The sequence below is a fragment of the Tamandua tetradactyla genome, chromosome 2, assembly GCF_023851605.1.
Source record: "Tamandua tetradactyla isolate mTamTet1 chromosome 2, mTamTet1.pri, whole genome shotgun sequence".
NCBI classification, from domain to species: Eukaryota; Metazoa; Chordata; class Mammalia; order Pilosa; family Myrmecophagidae; genus Tamandua; species Tamandua tetradactyla.
The window spans coordinates 121270376-121296170 of NC_135328.1; the positions used below are offsets into that span (position 1 = coordinate 121270376).

General features: G+C 40.6%; 1 long non-coding RNA gene across 1 annotated transcript in view; it reads right to left on the reverse strand.

The window, feature by feature from the left end:
* Window positions 1–5844: 5844 nt before the first annotated feature.
* Window positions 5845–25795, reverse strand: part of LOC143673771 (uncharacterized) — a 53907-nt gene continuing 33956 nt past the window's right edge. Inside the window, exons 3-4 of the long non-coding RNA XR_013170631.1 lie at window positions 6429–6566; window positions 5845–6146 (exon numbers count right to left, since the gene is read on the reverse strand). This is a non-coding gene — a long non-coding RNA (uncharacterized LOC143673771). The remainder of the gene's footprint in view (window positions 6147–6428; window positions 6567–25795) is intronic.

Consider the following 25795-nt stretch of genomic DNA (forward strand, 5'->3'; position numbering starts at 1 on the left):
ACACTGGTGCATGCTAAACCTTGAGAACCACTGTCTGGGACTCTAGTGATAATCGTGGGATAGGAAAGGAAGGGGAACCAGAAATATTATAAAAGGAAGAATTGACAGAAGGCCCTCAGCAGTGTCAAATCCACTAGAAGCACGAGCATGGAAGTTGGTGACTATGTAGGAATGGGATGGGAGAGTCAGCATTGCCTCACATTTCAGGTCTGCAGTGGTGAGAATACTGGTGATAGAAAGAAAGGAACTGAACAGAGAAATCCCACCTTTCCCATGGGTTTGCAGTCCTTCTGGAGATGTTCCCCTTGGGTTGTGAATGAGCCTCCTGCATGACCTGCTATTTCTCTTCGTGGCTGATTGCAAACCTGAGACCAGGGCTGTAAGACATTACATCTCTCATTGTTTTGCAACTTTTCTTGCCTCACAGCTCCTTTCCCCTCACCCTCACAACCTAAGGCTTGCACCTCCCAAATAAGCAATCAACATTTAATCCTTGCCCCAGGCTCTGCTTTCTTGAAGACCTGAGCTAAGGTGGTTACTTTTGATGTCCAATTTACAAAATTGAGTCACTATTTTTAAAATGGTTCATAGAGACATGAAGATAATGATAAACATGGCAACATAAACTGCAATTCAGAAAAGCATCCTAAATATAAACAGTGAGAAAGACTCTCTTGTGAATACAGAGAGTCTCACTATATGAGTCTCTATCAGTGAAACAAGTGAATATATGAGTGTGGTTATTTCACATAAGAAACAGAAAAAGAAAAGCCAAAATAGGACGCAGTGCATATAGTAGCGTCTTCTATGAAACTTGTCAAAACATTCTGCTCTCTCTAGTAGAATTGAGATTTTCAAACAAAACACTCTTGAGCTCTGTAACAGAATTGAGATTTTCTAGGACAAGCACAAAATGATTTGCAGTATGCAATTTTGTTGCTAAAGCCAGAGAGACTAAATTCATAGAGACATCACTCAAGCTTATGCTCCTTATAACAAAAGCAAGTAGTTAACTTCACTGCCAAGGATCTTATGAGACAAGCCCCAAAAGGACAAATGTTATGCCAGCAGAATAGTCAGAGCAATTTATTCACAAAATTCCTTTATAAAACATTTCTGTGGACATCACATAAAATTCAATGGTTTAAAGCATGGAAAAGCCATTACTATCATATAGGTATGAACAGATATTTTACTTTATAGCTGGATAAAAACACTCATGTCCAAAGTATGACTCAGCTTTTGACATATGTATAAGTCAATTTAGGCCTGGCAATGTGCAGTATCAATTTAGGCCGGGCAACGTGCAGTAACAAACCCTTAAATCGAGTGTTTATGAAGTCCGATGCCATTGGGTGACCTTCTCCCATATTGTAGCTGTACCATTGAGAACACATCTTCCAAGATCACTGAAACATGGGAAAAGAGAGAGATGGCAGAGGCATGCCAGCGTTCAAACACCTTGGCCTAGAAATTGTACATGTCACTTCTGCTCAAGCTCCATGGACCCGAAAGCTAACTAAAAAGGTGCAGTGGGAAATGCCAAGAGGAAACAACAAACCCTTGTCTTTGCCATAGGGCTTGTAGGAGGGAGAAGGGTTCATGATTTTGTCATTGCTGACTATAAATGAGAATGTATGCTATGGGAAAATGATTTATTTTTATTGTGTTGGATGAAATGATCTAGGAGCCTGGAAGAGCTGTCTTGGGATAGATGCTGATGGAGCATGAGGTTTGTGTGCAGCAAGAGGACGTATTGCAAGGTGAATAAAAGAGGCTATGACTGAATTCAATCCACACCCTAGGTAATCCCTGGAGAAGGACCGATGGTCAATAATAGTATGCTCCAGGTATTGATTCATAATTAAAGAAAATGGGGACAAGTGTGCCAGCCATCCAAATGCACATGCTGCTTTTTGATGTATTGTGGCAAGATATGAGCAGCAAATACTGGACACTGCTTCTGCTTTTCCAAAGTGAGTTATGACAGCTGTATAGTAAGGAATGTTCACATGGGGGGTTGAAGTGAAGACTGATATTAAAGCATGTATCTCCATGACCCCAATAGTTTCTGTAAAGACTGTTTTTATGATTTCAAGCAGTTTGTTCAATGGCATCACTTAGTGAAATTTTCAGTACCTTAAAAAACTGAATCAATCACTTCAGGTCCAAATGCTAAAAATTCTTAGCATTTATTTTTAGGTTTCTGAAGAAGATCAGGCTGTTTTGCAAATAGCCCAGTCCCTGAGAGGTGGACTCTTTCATAACTTCTAGATGATTTTCTTCGTTCATTTGTGAAATGACTCAATGATATTATTGGGCATATTTTGAAACATAGTTACGGAAAAATTTTGCAAGAAGAACGTAGAAAAATTATTTCCAGGGATATATGCAACCCAAGAATGGATTAGCCATCCATTCATTCATCCCTATCTCCAAAACTGGAGCCTTCCATCTCTCAGCCTGTGAGTGGGACAAACCTTTCAATCTTACAACTGACAGTGTGCTAACACTTGTCCACAAGGTGAAATCCCTGTGGAGTTTCTGAATATATTTGATAAAGTCACCAAACACTAAAAAATGAACTACGCTTTCAAGGTAGGATGTTCTCATTCAGTAGAAATAAGGAATAAGAAAGAAACAAATGGGGAACCATACCTAAGAATCATACCATATATACATAATAAATGAATTAATACATATACACACACACACACACCTTGGCAAAATAGTACAAAATATTATCCCTGTCATTGAGTAACTGTCACTGAGAGACTGATGGGGAATATATTATTTTAAATGTACACAAATATTTTTATTTAAAATATCTCTTTTAAGTTTATCTGAAATTGCCCTAGTGTGCACCACATAAGTGGCTCGTAAATTTAAAATGTTCAAGAAACACCCTCAGCTACTCCTTGGAGCCATCAGTCGAGCTTGGAGGCGCATCTGGCTTCTGATAGCTTATGGGCCCCAAGGAAGGCTTGGCCAGGGGAAGCCTAGAAGTGGAGCCCATCCTGGCTGTACCTGCCTCTGTTCTCCTTGTCATAGGTCTGCATGTCTGAGTGGAAGATCCAAACACTCAGGGTCCATGTGGTGAATTTCTGCCCCAAATGGGAAGTAGATAGTCATTAATTAAAGGCCTGGAGAAGAAGAGCCACTGTCAGCCAAAGGAAAAGGTCTCTACTCGGCAGACTAGGAACCCTGGGAGATCAGAAGGTTCTTACTGATGCTACAGGCTGTCTAGTGTTGCCCTGTTTCTCGAGTTTTCTTGACTGCAAACCTCAGTCAAAAATATATGTCATAACACAACCCAGTACACACAAACCAACATATAGTGGAAATGAAATTTTACCAAATCAATGCATTTTCTTCCCCTTTGATATTCACTCAGATATTTTCTCTCCTCTTATTTTCCAATTTGGTCTATTTTCTTCTCTTTCATTTATAAAAATGTTGCTCAAATGGAGATCAAGTCAGTGTTTCCAGAGGTTGTAGAAGAATGGGGGAGGGGAGGGGAGAAGATGTGACTATAAAGAGTTGCTGGAGGAAAGTACCTTGGAGGTGATGAACAGGTCTGTATCTTGATAACGAGGATGGTTATATAAATCTGTACATGAGAGACTTATACATATACATACACACATAAAAGAGCATGCACAAAATGATGAATTCCAAGTAGAATCAGTAGTTTGCAGTAATCGATCATATTGTGTTAGTATCAGTTTCCTGGTTTTGATCATGTACTATATATAGTTAGGTAAGATGTTGCAATTGGGGGAAGCTGGGTGACGTGTACAGGAGCTCTCTGTACGTTTTTTGCAAACTTGCTGTGGGTCCCTAATGACTTCAAACTAAAAAAATTTTTAAAAAATGTTATGCAAGATCCATTAAATTGGTGTCATGACCCATTAAGAAGTTGCAACCCACAGTTAAAACCTCAAGCCTTATTGCACTAAGTGTGGGCATTGCACAGACAGGCCACTGAGGCTCTGTGAACTGATTTGTCTGAAGAAGTACATCAACTTGTATAAACTTATATTTGAACTGGTTGTTACTCTAAAAATTTAACTCCTTTTTGCCACCAAATACAGTTGGATTGCAAGGAATTGCACTGTGCAGACAGACTGTTCCATTTTGTTTGTGTGGTCTTCTCTACATTTTCCTACCGTACCCCCACCTCCACCCTATTTTTTTAAAAAAGATACCAAGCTCCCCAGAGATATTTAATGCACACCAAATTATTGGGAAGCTTGCAGGAGTTTTCTAAAACTGGACATGTGGACACTGGAGATGTCAATTGCAATGGACAATGGAAGTGAGTTTGAGTTAAAAAAAATCCTGAGTTGTGAAAATAGTACTTCACAGGGTAGCCAAAATCTTTTTCTTTCCGGTTTATATGCTTTTTATCCAACAAAATTTTCAATGTTGACAAACAAATCAAGCTTTTTTCCACTTATGGTGAAAACAAGTGACTCAGTTTCTCCAAGTGTGAGGGCAAAAATTCCAGAATGTTCTCTCTAATTCACAGCACTTCCGTAGATAATGACCATTTGTTCTCAGATGGAAGTAATTTCATTAGCATAAGTGGATGCATATTTTATAAACACAGGCGCATGTGTTTCATATTCTCCTCGTATTTATTTACACATTCTGTAAACACATGTATATCCAGTGCCACATGAGCATTTCTGGAGGAGTGCATGAAACATTAAGCACATGTAAATACCATAGTTGCTGCCTTCGGGGCTTTTTTTCTCAGGTGACAAATCAGATTCCAGGGTGAGATCTTACTACAGTCCCCAGGTAAAAATGCATCCTGCATGGACCCAGGCTCTGCAATTTTGCTCAACCTCCTTCTTCCCCTCAGAATGATCTGCCCTCTCGAGGCTCTAATTTGTTGGAAAAAATAATGCATCCTAAAATGTTAATATATTATTAACATATAATACAATTGTTAATAATATTAACATATAACAATATATTATTACCATCTGATATTTTAATATGATAGCCTTTCCAGATGACGTATCTCTAAATCCGCAATACCCAACTTGAGACTTTTCATCATGTCTACAGGCAGCCACCTTTGGCCAAGTAGATCTTACAACTCCTTCTGTTAACCAAAAGTCTTCTTGTCCATACTTGGGGTCAAGGTAAAATGAACCTGGCCCTGGAGAGTCAGGTTTGCAAAGAGCAGAGAAAGAAACGGGAAAGGTAGCAGCCAATAATCTTAGATTTAAAAATCTTGTGCCCTCTGCTTGAGACTGAAATAGACCCAAATGTTATTCCTTGCATCAAAAACAATCAGTTAATTTCAGTTCGGTGCCTCGTGGACTAAATTAGATTTTTTACTAGGTACTAAACAGAGTGTCCAAGGGAAGGTAATGTTATGTAGAGATTATGCTCCCTAAAGTTTTCTTTATTTAAATGGCATCCTCTGGTCCACGCACTGTGTGCTCCCCACTCCGCTTTGAATTTGTCAAATGTTCTTTTTTTTTTCTGATAGTGAAGGCAAAAATAATAGCTGCGTTCTACTGAACACTTCTGCACAAAGCATAGGCTATGTCTGCCATTTACATTAAGCCTTACAAAAAAGCCTGTGGGTTGGTTTTCTTGTTCTTGCTTTACTTTTTCTTTTTCTTTTTTTCTTGTTCTCACTTTACAGATAAGAAAAATGAGTGCTCACAGAGAGCCAAGATGTAGCTCAGGGGCCACACTGCTTATTAATAGCAAGCCAAGATCAGAACCCAGAGCCCTCATCCTAAGCGACACAACCTGTCAAGTGTTGACATTTTGGGAAACAAAAGAGAACGTACAAAGCACATGCTATCCCATGATTGTATTTAATCTGTGTGGATTGTACATTTTCAAGTTTTCTTTACTTCCTCCCAACCGCCCTTTCATCCACTTCTGCCTTTTAATAAATATTAGCAGGCCTCTTGTGTATTTTCTTCTCTTTTGTTGTTTGAACAGCTATACTGTTTAGGAGAATGTGCTTTTAAAAGAGTGAATCCTCTGAATATTATTATTTTCACCATTATCATCTCCTCTTCCACCTCCTTTTTCATCGTCATCCTTTCAGCTCATTGGAATGGTCCAGTGGAGATGAGAAGTAGACACACATTTGCTTTGGAACATTGGCACTAAAAAAAAAAAAAAGAAATGTAACAGCCAGCTATGAGTAAGATTTCCCAGAAGATGGCAGTGTGGATCACCAAACCGCACCACTGGCCAGTGAATCCTGGTAGAGCAGCAGGCTTCAGACTCCTGGAACTTTGGGGAAGGATCCTGGAAACAACAGTCACACCACTAAATCGAGAGGCACCTTGGAAGTGAAAGCGTCACAGCTTTGCATGGTCCTTATTTCTTGCTTAAGAGGGGAATACTGAACTAGCAGGCTAAGCTCTTCGCTTGCAGAAACTCACAGTTCAGACACTGGAGATTCTCATTCCTGTTATCAATCTTTTAGCTTCTCAACTGTGGTGTGTATATTCCATCCCCTCCCGATCTGATGGTTTAAGGCAGGCGTCTTATTTCCAGCATATTCAGATTGTGGATAAAGACTGAAATGGAGAGAGCTCGGAATGAGCAAGGAAACAGGACATCCTGATCTAGTTCTTCAATGCTTACTGAGCTGTGTGATGCTAGGGTACTCACTTAACGTCTCTGAACCTAGGAGTCCTCTGCTTTTATTTTTTTAATGGGCATAAGATGTGCTATGATTCTACACTGTGGTGGCACAGCGTAAATGCTAAAATGGCTATTAAAGCGATTAAACATTTTTATTGTCAAACACTCTTTTTGTAAGTGTGACATTAGCAGTAGTTCTCAAACATTATCTTGGATCAGAATCACCTGGACGGTTTCTTAAACCTTTGATTGCTAGGCCCCACCCCCAGAAGTTCTGATTCAGCGGGTCTGCCGTGGGGCCAAAGAATTTGCCTTTCCAAGAAATTCACAGGTGAGTGATGCTGGTGGTCCCAGGACCACTTTGAACTAGAGTGAGAGTCAAAGATCTGGGTACTTTCGAGGCCTTATCTATTTCTTGGAACTTCCTTAGCTACTTGGAAAAACAGAATAGAACATCGTCTATATTTTAGAGCAGTTTTAGATTTATAGAAAAATCGCTTAGAAATTACAGAACATTCCCAGTCCTTTACTCCCCATCCCCACACCACGGTTTCTCCTATCATTAAATCTTGCATCAGTGTGGTATGCTCGTTATAACACTATTGCTGCATTCTTGGTAACCAAAGTCCATGGTGTGCAGTTCTGTGGGTTTTGACAAATGCACAATGTCATGCACCCACCATGACAGAAATCACACAGAATAGTTTCACTACCCTAAATAGTTTCACTGCTCTACCTACCCATTCATCCCTCCCCCTAAACCTCCGAACCCATGGCAACCACTGATCCCTACAGTTTTTTCTTTTCCAGAAATGTTGTATAGCTTAGGCTACTTTTTGAACACAAAATTAAGGTGAGTCTTTTCACAAACTTAGAAAATGCTGTCTTTGTCTTGATTGTGTGTGTGTGTGTGTGTGTGTGTTCAGAGCCTCAAAGTAGCCCAACATGTAACAGCTTATGGAGTAGTCCCTTTTCCGTGGGCGTGAGATTTGTACAAGCGGATATTTTCTGTCTTCTGGTGCCTGCACAGCCCACACAGCATTGCTGTCACATAAGCTGGGGGTTGCTGAATGGACGGTAGCCTGAACCCGGCCTGCAGAATTCTTTCAAAGTCCAGAAGAGTTGCTGACCGAGGGCCAAGGCCTTTCTCTGGAACGCTACAAGAAGTGGCTGTGTTTGGTCATGGCTGATGTTCCAACCCCTGACCCTGCTCAACTTTCACTTTAGTACCCAACACCTTCTAATATATTATTTCCTGTTTATTTGTTGCTTACTGTCTACTTTTCTTCCCTAACTCTGCCTCCCCCCCTGAACATAAAGAACAGGGGTGTTCATCTGTTTCGTTCAAGAACAAATAATAGGCAGCTCAGATATTTCGCTGAATGAATGGATGAATGGCAGCGGTCCCCATTCTTTTCCAACCACGTATGATTTTGAGAAGCACACATTTATTCGAGCATACTTCACATCCCCCGGAACTGCTTGAGGAATACTGAACCATTTCAGCAAAATGCATGCTAACCACGATGAATTATAAAACGCATCTTAACCCCATCAGAATTCACATGATCAGAATTTAGCCAGTGTCAGTGAAAATGGGATTCTGGATCTAAAGAAGTGAGCCCGGGGAGGGTCTCAGAGCTTCTCCGACTCCTGGTACTTCACAGATGAAGAAGCAGAAGCTGAGTCCCATAGCGACTTGGGTCGCAGATAAACTAAATCTCAGGTCACCTCTCCTTGGTCCAAGATCTTGCCTTAGGTTCTCTCCTGGACAGCATGATGCATTGAACCCTGTTAATGGTTCACCCTCCTAATGGCCACGATTTAGATGATTCCTAGATGTATCCTAGCTAGTGACTGTTTCCTAACTTGCACAGAAAGCTCTCCCGAGTCCCTTCATTGACTTCAAAACAGCCCAACCTGCATTTTCTGCAATTACATTTTTTTTGGCTCGCATTTAGAGCATGTGGTGGGGTTTACTGTATTTAAATTTTACTGAGGCGTCTACATCGTCTGCATTCTATAGATTACAAGTTTCAAGACTGCATAGCTACTCTGAGCAGTTTGACATTCTGTCTTTTTCTGATCCTATAATTTATGATTTGGGTTTTGGAATGAAAATGAACATAGGTTTAGAAAGATGATGATTAAGGGTCTGCATTGAAAGCCTTCACAGACTAAGAAGATTTAAAAGGCTTAGAGGAGCCCCATGGTAACGACAAGGAAAATTTCAGACAACACGCAAGCTCATAGAGGTAGAAATTAGAGTACAGGTTGCCAGGGGCTATGGTCAGGGGGAATGGGGAGTTAGTGTAGGGTTCCTGTTTGGGGAGATGGGAAAGTTTTCGTAATGGAAGATGGTAAGGGTGCCCCAGTATTTTGGATGTGGTTAATCTCACTAAATGGTGTGCTTGGGAGGGGTTGAGATGGGAAAGGTTATGTTGTATATATGATCCCACAGTTTAAAAAACAAAAAGAAACAACACCTAAAGAGATAAATGACAATTAAATGCAATACATGATCCTGGACAGGATTTAACAGGGGGTGAGAAAAGGCTCAAAAGGACATTATTGGGACATATGGAAAAAAATGGAATATAGACTATAAGCTTTATATTGATTTTAAATTTCTTGAACTGGATAACTGTGTTTCAGGTGGCTGCATATGTGAATATCCTTTTCTTTAGGAAATGTACAAAGTATTAGTCGTCAAGGAGTGTGATGTACACAACCTACACTCAATGGTTTAGCAAATGGTCTGATAAACAGACGGACAGATGGGTGGATGGATAGACAGAATGATACGGCACATGTGGCAAAATGTTAAGATTGGTGGATCTGAGTATCTAGGGAGATAGGGGTATATTGGGGTTCTCTGTATGCAGTTTATATTCTATTTGTTACTGTCTGATAAGTTTGAAAGAATTTTGAAATAAAACGTACCTTTTGTAAAATGTTAAAAAAAACAAACAGAAGCCCAATAAAAATATAACCAGAAGAAAACAGATGTAGACACCTAAATAAATGCTCTCCGAGTCCAACCAGTTAAAAGGCAGCATTCGTAGGAGAATTAACATTCCTTGAACTTTGACAGAGTGGCAGGCAGCGATCCAAGTGAAATTGCCATTTTTATAAGTCAAACGGTCAAGTCGCAGCAATATCATTTGGCTTATTTACAGATAAGGAATGCAAGTCTTAGAGAGAATGAATAACCCGCCATCAGTCATTTGGCAAGAAAACGATGGGGCAGATTTTGAATTATACTCTGGTTGACCTCCAGGTAAATTCTCTTTCCTCTATACCATGGAGCTAGAAAGAAGTTATGGAAAAATTCATAAGCCACCATACTCTGTATTGTACTGGTCAACATGTCTGTTAATAACGTATAGTTCTTTACTTTTCCTTTCTGGTTATAAATAATGCACTTTAGGAGAACTGAAAGTACGATCTTGAAGGAGCCTTAAGTACTGAAAGAACCACCCATGGCTGTTTTCAGGTTATCAAATTTTAATAACATTATTTTGCTACCAGTCTGCGTCTATCCTTTTAAAGTGAATGTTCCGAGAAATCATTTATGTGATAAAACAAAAATACTCTTTTCTCAAAGTGATGAACAAAAGCCAGTCTCTTTGCAGCGACACTCGGCAGACACCAAATTTGATTTTTAAAATCTAACCTCAAAGGCGCACGGGTAGTTCAGTGGTTAGAATACCTGCCTTCCATGTGGGAGACCTGGGTTTGAGTCCCCAACCATGCACCCCCCCAAAAAAACAATTTTAATTAAAACCTAAGCACACACCAATGCTTCCTCAAGTGAGAAGAGACAAAGCACAAAGTAAGTATAGTGAGGAACTAAACAAAACATCACCTGAAATTAATCTGATACATATTAATGATGCTCCTAACAATATCATGAAGTGATAATGGTCTTAAAAGTCGGTGACTTCTCAAATGGCTGCGATGAGAATGACTTTTGCACATAGCCAAGTTGAATCTTTAAGGTTTTCTCTTTTGTGTTCTGATATCATTGTTGTCAGTTTCGTCTTATAGTGGGGAGTTTAATCCTAAATGCATACATTTGCACTCCCTGGCAGGCTTCCAGTAGAAGCTTAATAAATGTGGATAGAATGAATGATATTAAAAGGCCAAGACCTTTGTATCATTTTATCAGACAGTTGGATAATCACTATACTAAACACTCTACTTCACTGAAAACAAAGCAGTAGTTAGACTTTTTCCCTGGCCATTCCCACTGCACATCTTATAATGACATTTCTGGGATCTGACACTGATCAGTAGATGATGTATGAAACAGAAAGAAACAGCTTTCTAGTTCATAAGATTTTGACTCTACCCAGTTGAGGAGTGAAAACGGGAGTATGTCAGTTGAGATTTTCTTCATTTACACACAACTGGTGGAAAATATTGCTCTATCCATACTACAAACAGCTCTCCAATATCTGGCTTCTCTGAAGTTGTGATAAGACATAGGCAAGCAAGAGGCTGTTTCAGAGGTTTAAATTTATAAAGAATGTAGCGAACTGATTATATATGGGTTTTTTATTCCCAACTTCATTTGATTTGGGATCTTGATCAGAATCAAATGCATCTGAAGTTTCATGGTTTCTGTGTCATCGAGGTTAAGCTGGAAACTTGTTTCCCAGGATCTTCGCCCTGATGATTCTAGGTTAGAGTTGTTCAAAAGAGGAATTGGCATGAGAAAGTGAAGCAACAGTTATAATATTTTTTTTGAACAGTAAAGAAATTTATTTTATTACATAACAAAAAAAAATCAAGAAATAAGGTGGCTCTGGCATAGTTCAGTCAGTGGCTTAATGGTATCATCAGGGACTCAGATGCCTTCCTACTCTCTACTTACCCTGTAGCTAGTTCTCCTCAGGGTCTAAGATGACTTCAGCAAGGGTTTCACATCCTGGCATGAAATTCTCTGGGAATTATAAACCTTGCTCAGAAGCACCTCTCCCTCCCACCTGTAGACTTCTCACGTCTCATTGGCCAGAACTGGGTTGCATGCCCACACCCCTAACCAATCTCTGAACAGGAGACTCGGCTAACAATGATTGGTTTAGAATCTAAGCCTTAGACCAGTCAGAACTCACCAGTGACAACCATAACTTCTTGAAGGTCATTTAGGTTACATCAATAGCAGGCACAGAGGTGCAGAAGGATTCCAGTTTGTCCTCTGCTTCTTGTTCCGCTCTTCTTCCTGACTGCTGGCCCTGTTAACCAACAGCAGCTCCAGACCCATCACCGGTTGCTCAGCTGTGAAGCCATGAAGACATCAGCTTCTTCCCCAGATGCTTCTTTGTGGTCCTACCTCGGGGACTGGGTGTACTTGGTTCCTGGGATTGGCCGGTTGTTTTCTCCTGGGATCCTCTGGTCCTCCTTTCAAGCTTTCCTTTCCTCAGCACCTCCCACTGACTTGTAAGGTCTAATCCCCATAATAGAACCTAAATTCCATAGCTCCTAGAGATTCTGTTTATCCGATTAGACCCTGATGGAAACGGTAACAATTTAACTTGTCATAGCTGCATTGTTTTTGAAATATAACACACATTCATAATTTTTTAAATCAAGCAATATGGAAAAGTGCAAAGAAGAAAGTAAAGAACTCACCCCCCAACCCACTTACTTAGTCTCACTAAACAGAAATAGAAGCTTTAGTGCTAATTTTCTACAAATTTACCTCTTGGATTCAGGGCATACTACAACAATTCACAGAAAGAAAGAGAAAAAGGTTGTAATAGCCCTAGGTAAATAATAAAATTTCACACCGTTGTCACCCTGGGTTCTATTTGTGGATTATCTTTTGGATTAAAATATAGGTACGCTTATTTCCTATTCCATAAACCTGATTTGCAAGCATATTTGTCCAAGAAAATTTTCAATGTATTGCCCCTTATTTAAATTAGTATCAATACAAAATACTTTTGCTCTAATGCAAACCAGAACTACAAATAGCTCCCCTTCTCAACCAAAAGAAGCAGAGTTAAGAGTAATTTGTTGCATGCTCCATTTCTAGCTTGAGCATCATTGCAATTTTTCCCAGAAGAGCGATCTCTTGGGGAAAAGAGTCAGAACACTTTGGATAAGATGTCATAGCAACAGCTTAAACTGAGAAAGGACTGTGGAAGTGTATCTTTCCAAAGAATAAGTTCCACCCAGACCTATGCTCCATTCGTGCTTTCAACCATGAAAAACCCAAGTAAAGGATGACAAGTGGGGATCTTTTTTATTTCTTAAATTTCCCTCCAAATAACATCGTGGAAGAAAAAGAGCAGTGAGTTTTAATGCAGTAGGCTTTTGCCCTTTGCCACAGATAGATTCCAAGATCTTTCAAATCTATGAATTCTCTAGCACTGGACAACAAAACTGAGTTGAGCTGTGGTTGCTGAGCAAGTAGGTAGGTTCAGAGATTCTCTCCTGCAGACTAGCCTCCCAGAACAGATGATTCTAATCTGAGCCATGGTAAAAATGTCAAATTCCTCTTTCACTTGAACTTTTCAAATAGCTGAAAGCTGAAATGTTGAACCTGCAAATGCTGGGGGTAATGTAGTCATACACTACTAGTCCAAAGACTCTAGCCTCGACACTCATAAGATCTTGGGTAAACCACCTTAACCTCTCTGTTTGGTTCAGAATGAAGATAAAATTGACATAATGGTTGTGAAAATGTTTTGTCAATTATAAAGTGCCGTATAAATGTACTGTACTATAGCAAAGCAAATATCAGTCAGCTCAAATCTGACAAGTGACCGTAGTAGTATGAGTTTTTTCCTTTTTCTTTTTATTTCTTTTTTCTGGAGTGATGCAAATGTTCTAAAAAATGATCATGGTGATGAATATACTGCTATGTGATGATATTGTGAGCCATTGATTGTACACCATGTAAGGAATGTTTGCATGTTAAGAATGTTCTTGTTAGTATGTTGTTTTGGTTTGCCAATTAAAAAAAAAAACATTTCCTGAATTTTCCACAAATTCTCGGGGCCTTACATTCTCAGGGTCACCCCGGGTTCTGTCCTTCTGCTCCAACTACATTTCCATTTCGGTACCACCTCAATTTCTTTACTTGCTTTTCCTCCTCCAAAACGTGTTAATTCAGATGTGAGTTTCTGGCCCCCTCCCCAGTTTGCTCCCCAGAACTTCCTGTAAGGCCTTTGCTTGTAGCAGACTTTACACTAAAGTTTTGAGGAGACAGAGTGAGTTTACATACTAGAAACTCAAAGTAACTTAAAATCGAATATGGAACACCCTGCTCTGAAAAGCCTTTTGGCCATTCTGCTGTGAAATTCTCTTCTCTGCCCTCTGGGTACTACTTCCTTCTCAAGAGCCAAACATACATTCACGCCTATAGTCTCCAGTTTCCTCTTGCTATAATCCCTGTTTTACAACCGGCTTCCCTTTGCATATTTAAAAGTGCAATTGTAGTCTGCGTAAACAGGTGCTATCCCCCCAGGCTCCTCCCTTTCTCCTCTCTCCTCCAGTCATTTCAAGGGAAAAGGTTGTGATAGAAATTTTATTTCTCCTGGAATATAAATTATGGCACCATCACACCTCCCCCTTAGGAGTCAGAAGTAGCTCTAGTCCATTTGTGTTTAGCAACATTTTAAAAAGTGTTCATTCATTCCACAAAGATTTCTTGAGTCCTCTCATAATGTGCCAGGTCTTATTCTAGAAGCTAGGATGTGGTCAGGCACAGGCAAAAATCCCTGCCATGGTGGAGTTTATATTCGAGAGAGAAGAAAGCAGATAATAAACAAATACATAATTAAAACATACGGCAGAGTGTGCTAAGTGGATAAAGATGAAGTAGGAGGTAGACTGGGTATAGCCCAAATACACCTGAAGAGTGGGAGAAAGATCAAAGGTGATGGTGGAGTTATATAGAGAATGTAGGGTTTAACAAACGATTATGGTTGCTGGATCATTATATGGATATTTCTTTTAGTCTCCAGTGTGTTAGAGCAGCTAGAAGTAAAAACCTATAATTGTGGAATTGTAACCCATACCAAACTCTGAAATCTGTTCTACAACTAATTGTTGCAATGTGCTTTGAAATGTGTTGTTTTTTTGTATATATGTTATTTTTCACAAAAAAAAAGAAAAAAGAAGTCAATTGTGATGATAAAAAATATCTATTCCTTCTAGCCTCCAATGTTCTGGAGCAGCTAGAAGGAAAAGTCTAGAGAGGATGATATGTCCCACGACAAACTCTGGGATCTGTCCTGTAACTACTTGTTGAAGAATGCTCTGAAAATTACTGCTTTTTTCTTTTTTTGCTTTAACATATGCTATACTATACAATTTAAAAAGTTAAAAAAAAAAAAAAGATAAAGCAGGAGGGGTGAGATAGGGAGCAACGCATGCATATACGTGTGTTGGGGAGGTATAAATTGCAATTTTAAATTAAGTAGCCAGGGAAGGCCTCACTGAGAAGGAGCCAATTTAGCAAATACCTGCAATCTGCTATAGGGAAGATAGTCCAGGCAGAGGAAATGCCTGTGCAAGGGCCCTGAGGGTGGTTGTTATTGTTATCTCACCTGCAACTTTTCCTATGTGTAAAAGGAAAGATAAGATTGAACTTTTTGCTCTGCTCAAGGGCAGTAGTTCTTTGAGGATCAGGAACAAAAGAAAGAACATCCACCTGTAAGTTATGGGTTAGAAGAGCACATGCAGGATAAACACGGTAAGAGTTTTGGGGGCGTTATCTCCTTTACAGTGACTGCATGAGGCAGAGGTATTAGTTTGTTGCTGCTGCTGTAACAAATTACCATAAACTTAGAGACTTACAGCAATACAATTTTTCTTTTCTTATAGTTCTAGAAGCCAGGCGAGTTTCACTGGGCTAAAATCAAGGTGTCATTTGGGCGGGTTCGTTCAGAGGCTCCAGAGGAGAATCTTTTCCTTTCCTCTTCCAGCTTCTAGAGGCCATCTGCGTTCCTTGATTCATGGCCACTTTCTCCACCATTAAAGCCATCAGCATAGTGTCTTCTCTTTCTCTGAATCTGCTCCCTCTTCTTCTGTTGTTACATCACCTTTCCTATCACAATGAGCTTCTTGCCTTCCTCTTATAATGACCCTTGTAATTACACAAGGTCCACCCAGATAATCCAGGATAATCTCTCCATCTCAGGATCTTTCACTGAATCACATTGGAAGGATCCCAGTTATCATGGAAGATAGCATATTCATAGGTTGTGGGTATAAGGATATGGCCAAGTTTGGGTGGTGGGGGAAGATTGTTCAGCTTACCCCAGTGGGCATGGATCCCAGAACAGCTAAACTTGCACCTTTCCCTCCAGTCTCTGAGCACTCCCTTTCATTCTTTTTTTTTTAGTAGATGTATCCATTAAAAACCCCGTGGAGACATGGCAGCTCTTTTACCTTTCAGACTCTTACAGCTCCCATATATTCTCTGAAATGATTGCCAATTATCCTCCCTCTTCTTTCCTTCCACCAAGCCTCAGTGGAGAATGGCTCTCCTTTTGCCTTAGCTTAATCCTTCTCTGTGCTCAGAGTCCCAGCCACCATCCCTCCTGCCAAAGGAATCTTATGCCATTACCATCCCCTCTTTATTAAAATCATTTTCCTTTCTACTGGCTTTTGCCCCTTATCATGTTTGCATTTATTTCTCATTCACATTCACATTTTAAAAAGAAAAAAAAAAGGCTTCTTCTTCCAGGATCTCTCTACTCGCACAAGCACCCATAATTTCTAAACCTAGTACCACTCAGCTCACCACCACTTGCCATCACTCCAGTAAAATGGTAACATGTCTTGCTAGGTATATGCCTTTACCACAATCAGGTAGAATAAGTACAGATAGCTGAATCCAACCAGGTGACCCTGTTCCCTAACCAGCAACTGATTGGAACATGCTGGATGTGGTACATTATATATGGCCATATATTTTTTTTTTTAGCAAATTGAACTTTTTGTTTATTGATTGAATTTTTCAGCTTATATATATATTTAACCCAGTGTATTTTCCATATTGAAATACTTCTAATAATGTACCTTAGAATTGATATTTAGAATTGATATTGTCATAATATGCGTTATCTGAAGGATACTTTTCTTTTTTCATTTAATGATGCAACACAGATGCTAACTTTATACATTCACACATAACCTTGTTCTTTCATATTTATAATTCAAAAGATTTGTGAATTCAGAGGAACCACTGTAATCATTATACGAAGCATACTATAGTAGTATTTCAAAAGTTTATTTCAAGCCATTTCTTCCTTTATACTGTAAAACATCTTCATTATGTTGGTGGATGAGATAGCCCTATAGAAAGATGGTGGTGCCCAAGGTCAGTCCACCTTCCAGCCAGTCAGGATTTCTGCGCTGCAGCTCCCCAACATACAACTCTGACTATGCGGAAGAACCGCTAGGGAGCCACACCAGGGCCAGCAGCTTGGAGAAAGGACACAGCAATACGGGTGGCACCATCTTGCCAAGCCAGGCTCCACATCTGCTCCACCAGCCATAGACTCTTTGCAACTCCTTCTATCAAGAAATGAGGTCTGTTTTCCAACCTTTTTAATCTAGGCTGGCCTCATAACTTGTTTTGACCCATAGAGCTTGGCAGAAATTACACACAAAGTTTGGAGCCTAGGCCTCAGGAGGTCTTGTAGCCTCAGCCATTGCTCTCTTGGACTGCTGCCTTGAGACTGCCGTGTGAGGGAATCTGTTAAGTCTCCTGGAGGATGAGCGGCTGTGTGGAAGAGAATGTGCGAGAACTAGCCAATAGCCAATCCTAGTTGCCAAACATGTGAGTGAGGCATCTTAAATCCTCCAATTGAATGTAGCTGCACGAGTGAAATGTGGCCAAACCAGCAAAGAAAACACCTGGCTAATACACGATGAGCAATAATAAATGATTGCTGCCTTAAGCCACTAAGTCTTGGGACAGTTTTATTACATAGCAGTAGATAACTGATACAGTGGATGACTGATCCAAATTTCAGAGTCAATCAGATTTTCTCCCAAGACTATGAAATAAAATACACAGTTAAAGCCCCAGTTGTAAACAAGAAGGGTAGAAGAGCTGGATATAAAAGACTTACAGAGAAGCCAGTGTTCATTAGAGGAGAACAGTGTGAATAAGCAGCAATTAAAGGACCATGCAGCCCAAGAGAGAATGAAAAAGCTGGAGAAAGTAGCTGTGTGATGACTTTCTAGTATGCTTGAGGCCAGGTTATATGCTTCCAATGACTTGTTTTCTTAAGATTCCACTCGATCCTGACAATACCCACCACCCACACTCCACCTATATTCCTCAGCCCTCCCTGTTCCAGGATATGCCCACAGCTTCCTATTGTAAGCACCTGCTACTCTTCATTTGGGAGCTTTCTCTTAGCTGCCGGCAATGGGCCATAAGTGCCAGGAAGTTAATGTTCCCAGGGAGCAGTGCTCAGCCAAAGACTGATGGGAATTGAAGATCAAAAGGGTTTTATTCCTATTGGCCGGAAGACTCTTGGCCAATACCAGTCTCCACGGAATCAAATCTGGTGAAATACCTCACCTCATCTAAGGTAAGACACTACTGATCACTCTTTCTCACTTGAATTTTTCTCCTGCGTTGGCTTTGTGATAACACTCTTCCTCAGGGTTCTCTTTCTTTCTCACTCTACCTGTTTTCCCTATGTACAGTCATACTCTCACTTTGTTTCACCCAACACTTAATGACTCCCAAGTCTTTATCTACAGCCCCCAAAGCTTGAATTCTGGGTGCAAAGATCCAGCCTCCTACTGGAAATTTCTGCTTGTGTCTCCAAAGTTCCTCAAATTTACCCTTAACCTTCCTTTCATATTTCTGATTTATTCTCTTTCCTATATAGATCTTGAATCTATCCCGTACCCCACTTTGCACTTGTTTATGCAATCATGTTTTCTCCTCTGGACTATAGGTGCAGCTTCCTACCTGGAGGGTCTGACCCCTTCACCCACCATCAGGGTGATTTATGATCCAGATTTGAACACATTGCTCTGTCACATTAAATATTTCAACTCCCCACTCACTCCAGCCCCCATAAGCTTCAGAATGAAATCCTACCTTCTTAGCATAGCTGTAGCAAATGTTGTCAGCACTCCACCTATATTCCTCAGCCCTCCCTGTTCCAGGATATGCCCACAGCTTCCTATTGTAAGCACCTGCTACTCTTCATTTGAGAGCTTTCTCTTAGCTGCCGGCAATGGGCCATAAGTGCCAGGAAGTTAATGTTCCCAGGGAGCAGTGCTCAGCCAAAGACTGATGGGAATTGAAGGAAGCATTCTCCATCTTCCTTGCCCATGGTTGTGTATGGGAGGGGGCTGAGGGAGGAAGGAATGGCTTTGAGGTGTTTCTATTCTATCTCCCAGATTTTCCCAGTGGAATTGACTTCAATTGCCTACAGTGGTGATTTGCTGCCTAATGCACACTATTTTGATTTCCTTCCCTTCCCTGACTCAATTATCCACTCCCCACTGGTACTTCCTAGATTCATCTCTCAAATATGGTTATCTATTGCTGCAAACAACAGTTGCCTCAAAACATAGTGGTGAAAACAGCAACCATTTGCTTTTATCTCAGAACTTTCTGAGACAGGAATTTGGGTAAGGCTCAGTTGGTCCATTCTTCTGTCCTGTCAACTGACATTATTCAGTGATATTCATCTGACAGCTGGGTAAGTTTAGTGTATCCAAGATGGCTTTGTTCCCATGTCTGGCACTTTGGCAAAGACAGCAGAGATGGTTGGAGAGCTGGGTTCAGCTGTGACTGTTGTCCAGATGACACACACGTGGGCTCTTCAGCGTGGGGCTTTTAGTTATACAGAGTTCTTCCATAACAGCTCAGGGTCCTCAGAGAGAGGGTGCTCCAATAGACCAAGGCAGAACTGCAAGAATTTTTTTTTTTTTTGCATGGGCAGGCACTGGGAATTGAACCCGGGTCTCCAGCATGGCAGGGGAGAATTCTGCCACTGGGCCACCATCACACCCTACAGGTATTTTCTGCAGTTTATTCTCAGAAGTTTCAGAATGTACTTCTACCACATTCCATTGGTCAAGCAAGTCACTAAGTTCAACCCAGATTCAAAGGGTGAGGAATAAGACCCCACCTTTTAGTGGGAGGGGAACAAAGAACTGGGGCCATCTTTAATCTACCACACCTAGTCTCAGGCTCAGTTTTAGGAGGAACTCATCCTAAGACCATAGCCTTCATGATCTGGCCCCTCCATATATCTAGGGTTACGTCATTATCAGGCCTGCACATTTTCCTTAGTCTGCCCTGCCAACCTACTTGCTGTTTTTCTAACACATCATACTCCATCTTCCTTGCTTGCCCTTTAAAATTTTATTTATATGTAATGTGGGGGGGGGGGTGTGCTAAACACAACCGATACTACATAATAGATGCTCATGTACTTCTCTGCCTAGAATGCCCTTCGCTGATTCTTGGGCATTATAAATGATGGGACCTTATATGTGATTATCTCAACACCCTCATTCAACTTTCCTTGTTCCCTAATAGGCATGGTTGATAGCTTAATAAAGTTTATCTATTTCTTGTCCCTAAATAAAGTTTCCCTGTTCTTATAGTAAAAAAGAAGCCACAATTGCTCTGAAATAGGGAGCTTTTGTTCATAAACCATGCCAGAATTCTACTGGTTATAAACTGAGATACAGCATAAAGTTATACAGAAGTGAGGAAAATTTTTAGGTAAAGGAACAAATTAATATTTTAAATCTTGTGGACCAAGAGGCGAAGTATAGGATGCTTTATGTAGGTGCTTATATATGCATTTAAAATGCAACCATTTAAACATTTAAAAGAATTCTTTTAATATCCAAAATATATAAAGAACTCCTACAACTCATCACCACAAAAGACAAAAAAGAAAAAAAAAACAGTTAAAAATGTGCAAAAGACTTGATAGACATTTGTTCTGGTCTGAATCTGTGGTGGACCCCAGAAAAGCCATGCCCTTTGATCTTCATTCAATATTGCTGGATGGAAGCATTTTGATTGTTTCCATGAAGATGTGACCCAACCAATTGTGGGTTGTAACTTTTGATTAGATGATTTCCATGGAGGTGTGTCTCCACCCACTGAAGGTGGAGTTGCTTGCCGGAATCCTTTAAAAGAGGAAACATTTTGGAGAGAGTTCCCTTTTGGTAGAGCCACGAGAAAGCCAGCAGACGCTGCCATGATCGCCATGTGCCCTTCCCAGCTGAGAGAGAAATGTTGAACATCGTCGGCCTTCTTGAACCAAGGTATCTTTCCCTGGCTGCCTTAAACTGGACATTTCTATAGACTTGTTTTAATTGGGACATATTCTTGGCCTTAGAACTGTAAACTAGCAACTCATTAAATTCCCCCTTTTAAAAGTCATTCTGTTTCTGGTATATTGCATTCCGGCAGCTAGAAAACTAGAACAACATTTCTCCAAAGAAAATAAACCAAAGACCAATAATTTCATGAAGTGATGCATTTCCCTGAACAGCATTAGCCATCAGGGAAATGCAAATCTAAACCAAAATTAGATGCCATTTCTCACCCACAAAGATGGCTATTTTTTTTTAATTGAAAATAACAAGTGTTGAAGAGGATATGAAAAATTGAAACCATCATTCCATCATTTGGTGGAAATATAAAATGGGGCAGCCTCTATGGAAAGCAGTATGGAAGTTTCTCAAAAGCTATATATAGAAATACTATATGACCCAGCAGTTCCATTCCTAAGTTTGCCAACCCCTGGTATAGTGGATTGAGAGCAAGATTTGAAGTCAGGGGAGCTGGCCTCAAACACTTACTGCGTCATTTATTATTGTGTGACCTTGAGCATACCACCTCTAAGAGAATCACCTGCTGAAGATTCTACCAATAAGGGAAGCTCCAATTCTGAGGGGATTGGGGTGGAGGTAGGGTTCCAGGCTTGCCTTCTGTGTTCCAGGGTGGAGGGTTGTCCCAGATACTTGATCCTAAAGACTCATCAAGCAAGGGAACATGGTTAGAACCCTAGACCTACAGGGAATAGACCTGAGCTCAAGCCCTAGCCCAACTCCACATTTGAGGACATGCGATGTTGGACTCTTAGATGAGGCAAAGGGACATGTGTGGTTAGCCTTAAGCCAATACTAGGAACAGTGGTTCAACCAGAAGACTAGCCCAACACCTCAACTTTGGGGAGTAACTTCCCTACTAACTGTCCCTCTGGTTGGAATCCTCATCTCTTCCCGTACTGCTAAGGAGCCGCCACCAGGAATTGGAGACTTCTATACTTGAGGGGCACTGCAGTTCTGCCTCAGTGCCCTAACAAAGGTGCTTCTCATCAGGACTGCAGTTTCTATGTGAGTTAGAAATTACCCAGGACTTGAACTGCCTTGTCCAGTGATGCAGGAAGCACAAAGGCTCTCAATCAGGTTCTGTGGTGCCCTGCTGGGGGCATCTGAAAATGTGTGACGGTGTTTTGGGTTGACCCTTTGACCTCAAGGAGAGGCATTCTCCAGGGTTGATACACATTCTGCAATTCATGTGCCAGAAGAAGATACAATGAAGATATGTCCTAACCAAATACAGAGGCACACTGGTGCCCTGGGGCTGGGGAAGCAGGGAAGGGATGGGCATCCTCCTGACCCTTCACTCTGTAAGGCCTCGCCTTCCTCATCTAACCTCGAAGGTGTCTGCAAGAATCAAGAGTTAATGCAGAGCAGTGCAATGGTGGCTCAGTGGTAGAATTCTCGCCTGCTATTCTGGATACCCGGATTTGATTCCTGGTGCCTGCCCATGCAAAAAAGGAAAGGAGTTAATGCATATGACAACTGTGTGATAATAATTGTGAGCCATTGATGGTATACTATGTTTGGACTGTATGTATGTGAAGATTTCTTAATAAAAATATTTTTTTAAAAAAGTAATCAATGCATATGGTAGTCTTTTGTAGACTGATGTTTATAGTTTCCTAGGCTGCTTAAAGTAATACCATGAAATGTTTCGGCTAAAGCAATGGGAGTTTATTTGCTTATGGTTAGAATCTGGGGAAATATCCAGGTCAAGGCATCATCAAGGTGATGATTTCTTCCTAAAGACCAGTGGCTCCTCTGCCACATGGCAAAGCACAAGGGAACATCTCCTGGTCTCTCCCTCCTTCTCTTCCAGGTTTCGTTGCTTTCAGTTTCTTGCTTCTGTGGCTCTCTTTCTCTCTCTGTATGTATTCTGTTTATAAAGGACTGCAGTAATAGGATTAAGTCCCATCCTGACTGAGGTGGGTCACACATTAACTGAAGTAACCTCAGCAAAAGACCCTACTTACAATGGGTTCACATCCCACAGGAATGGATGTTTTCCAGGGTACATACAGCTTCTAACCACCACAACTGGTAAATATTACAAATATATAAAAATTTATTTTTGTGTATTAAATATATATTATAAATATTAAAAAATGTAATATATAAATATATATTAATCATTGCTAGAAATGGCTTAAGATGGCTGCTAAAAATGAGGCTTTTTTAAAAAAAAGTTTTATTGTAGTAACATATATACACATCTATTTTCTCATTTTCACCGCTCTCATATATACAATTCAGTAGTATTAATCACATTGACAATATTGTGCTACCATCACCAATATCAATCACCTCAACGTTTTCATGACCTCAGACAGGAGCTCTGTACCCATCAAGCAAAGACTCGCTTCTCTCCTCACCCTTGTTAACCTATAATCTATAATCCACTATTTACTTCAGGAATTTCATTTAAGCAAGATCATATAATAGATGGGTTTTTTTGTTTGTCTGTTTGTTTGTTTTGCATGGGCAGGCACTGGGAATCGAACCTGGGTCCCCAGCATGGCAGGTGAGAACTCTGTTGAGCCATCATGGCCCGCCCTAGATATCTTTTTGTGTCTGATTTATTTCAGTCAACATGATATCTTCCAGGTTTATCTGTGTTGTAAGCATGCATCAGAACTTCATTCCTTTCTACAGTTTAATATTCCACTGCATGCATACACCCAGTTTGTTCATCCATCAGCTCATGGACAGTTGGGTTGTTTCCTTCTTTTGGCTATTGCTGCAGTGAACATTAGTATACAATTATCTGTTTGAGTCTCTGCTTTCAGGTCTTTGGGGATATACCAAGAAGTAGGAATTGCAGGTGTTCTTTTTTTTTTTTTTTATCATGAGCTATAAGGAGGTACAACTTGTATTCAGTAAATATACAGTAAAGTGCCCAAATCTGAAGTTACAGCTCAATGAGTTTTTACATAAGTGTGCACACCTGTTTAGCCACCCCACCCCCCCGCCCAGGTCAAAATATGGGATATTTCCATCACTCCAGAAAGTTCCCTCATGTCCCTTTCCAGTCAACACCTGCACCCCACCCCACCCCCACCATAGGCAACCACTGTCCTAAACTCTCCATCGCTTGCTTTTACCTATTCTTGAATGTCATACAAATAGCATCATCCAGTAGATACTCTTCTGTGTCTGGCTTCTTTTGCTAAGTATGTTTTTGAGACTCAACTGTGTTGTTACTTGCACCAGTGGTTCATTCCTCTCTATTGCTGTGCCATGACATATATGTCTTTTCTAGGTGGAAAGGAATTTTTAATTCCACAGCAGCAGCAGACGCTCCATAGCCTTAATGTGAGTTCTCATCCTGGTCTCTCCGTCAGCCTCACTCCCACGCTTGGGGAACTACAAAGTCAAGTCGACTTCAGCTGCATTGCTTTAAGATCAGACCATCATCCCTAACAAGGACGAGGTATTTGGGGGCAGAGGGTTCTGTTAGCTTAGTGGTCATTAGTCTACTTATTTGTTCTTCCAATCGAAATCCTGCTCAGTTCAGATTTAACTGTCTCATTGACTTGAAAATTAGAAAGAGAGACTACCTCTAAGGTGCCGATAAGCTTCTCCACCTGGGCGCATGGCACTTTAAGACAAAAAGCACATTCTCTGCAAACAAGATGTGGGGAGTGGAATGGAAAACTGCACTGAGTGCTTTCCTGGTTTCCTGCCAATCTGTGAATACTTCACAAATATATATATATACATATATATATTTAAAGCCAACTGTTCTCACATTTAGGCCAATTTTTCTTTTGCTAATATGGCTTTTTTCTTTTTTCTTGTCTTCGATCCAAAACAGATTGGGAATTGAGAAAGAAATATTCTGCACAGTTGTATTTCACCAATAAGCTGTGCATTTTCAACCAACGGCAATCATTTATATGTTTTTATGTGTTACTGTTGGTGCCAAAGAACGTGAGGTGAATGCAAGGTTCAGAGTCCATATTGCATAAGAATTTCTGAGGAAGTGCAGGCTGAGGTGGGGTTTCTTCAATTGGTTGATTTGGTCCGATAATGCCCATTGCTGGATCCCACAGGGAAATGAACGAGACCGTTGGGAGCAGAGTTTTATGTGTAGGTGAGGCAAGTGTCTAACGCATTCTCCATCATTGCCAATGTGCCAAGTCAAATTGACTCTCCCCCACTCCGCCCACCCCTAGCAGCTGAAAAGAAACTCAGAGAGAAACAACTCTACACTTAGTCCCTTGCTTTCCCATTTATTGTCACTAATATCACTGCTTCCTCATCAGCATCAGCATTATCAGCCTTTGACTTTGGATATCAGAACTCTGTTTTCAGACACTTTCCCATGGCTTGCCCCAGTGTGATTCTTACCTTAACCCAGGAAGCAGGTTGAGTCGTGAGGTTAAATGAATTCTGCAAGTATCAACGTCAACAAGTGGAAGGGGCCCTGCCTCTTTTCATCCTCTACTTCAGGGCAGATTTGAATGTTGCTCTAAGGAAAGCCTTAGAATAAGTCCTTTGAAATATTTTATGAAGGTTAATTGAAAAGCTGAGTTCCTATACTAATATAATTAAATGGGGAGTCTTGCCCGTAGAATCAGAATAGAGTTGGCCCGACTAGTCCAGTGAATCGATTAAAAACAACCAGCTATTATGACTCATTGTCTGTCTCCCTGAGCCCTTCCCCTATGGGAATATCAGCCCCATGAGAGCAGCAACTTGGTCTGGTTAATTCACTGTTATACCCTCAGTGCCTAAACCAGTAGTTAGTCTGTAAATACCTGTTGAACAAATGGAGGGATGAGGGAAGGAAACATAGACTAAGCTTAGA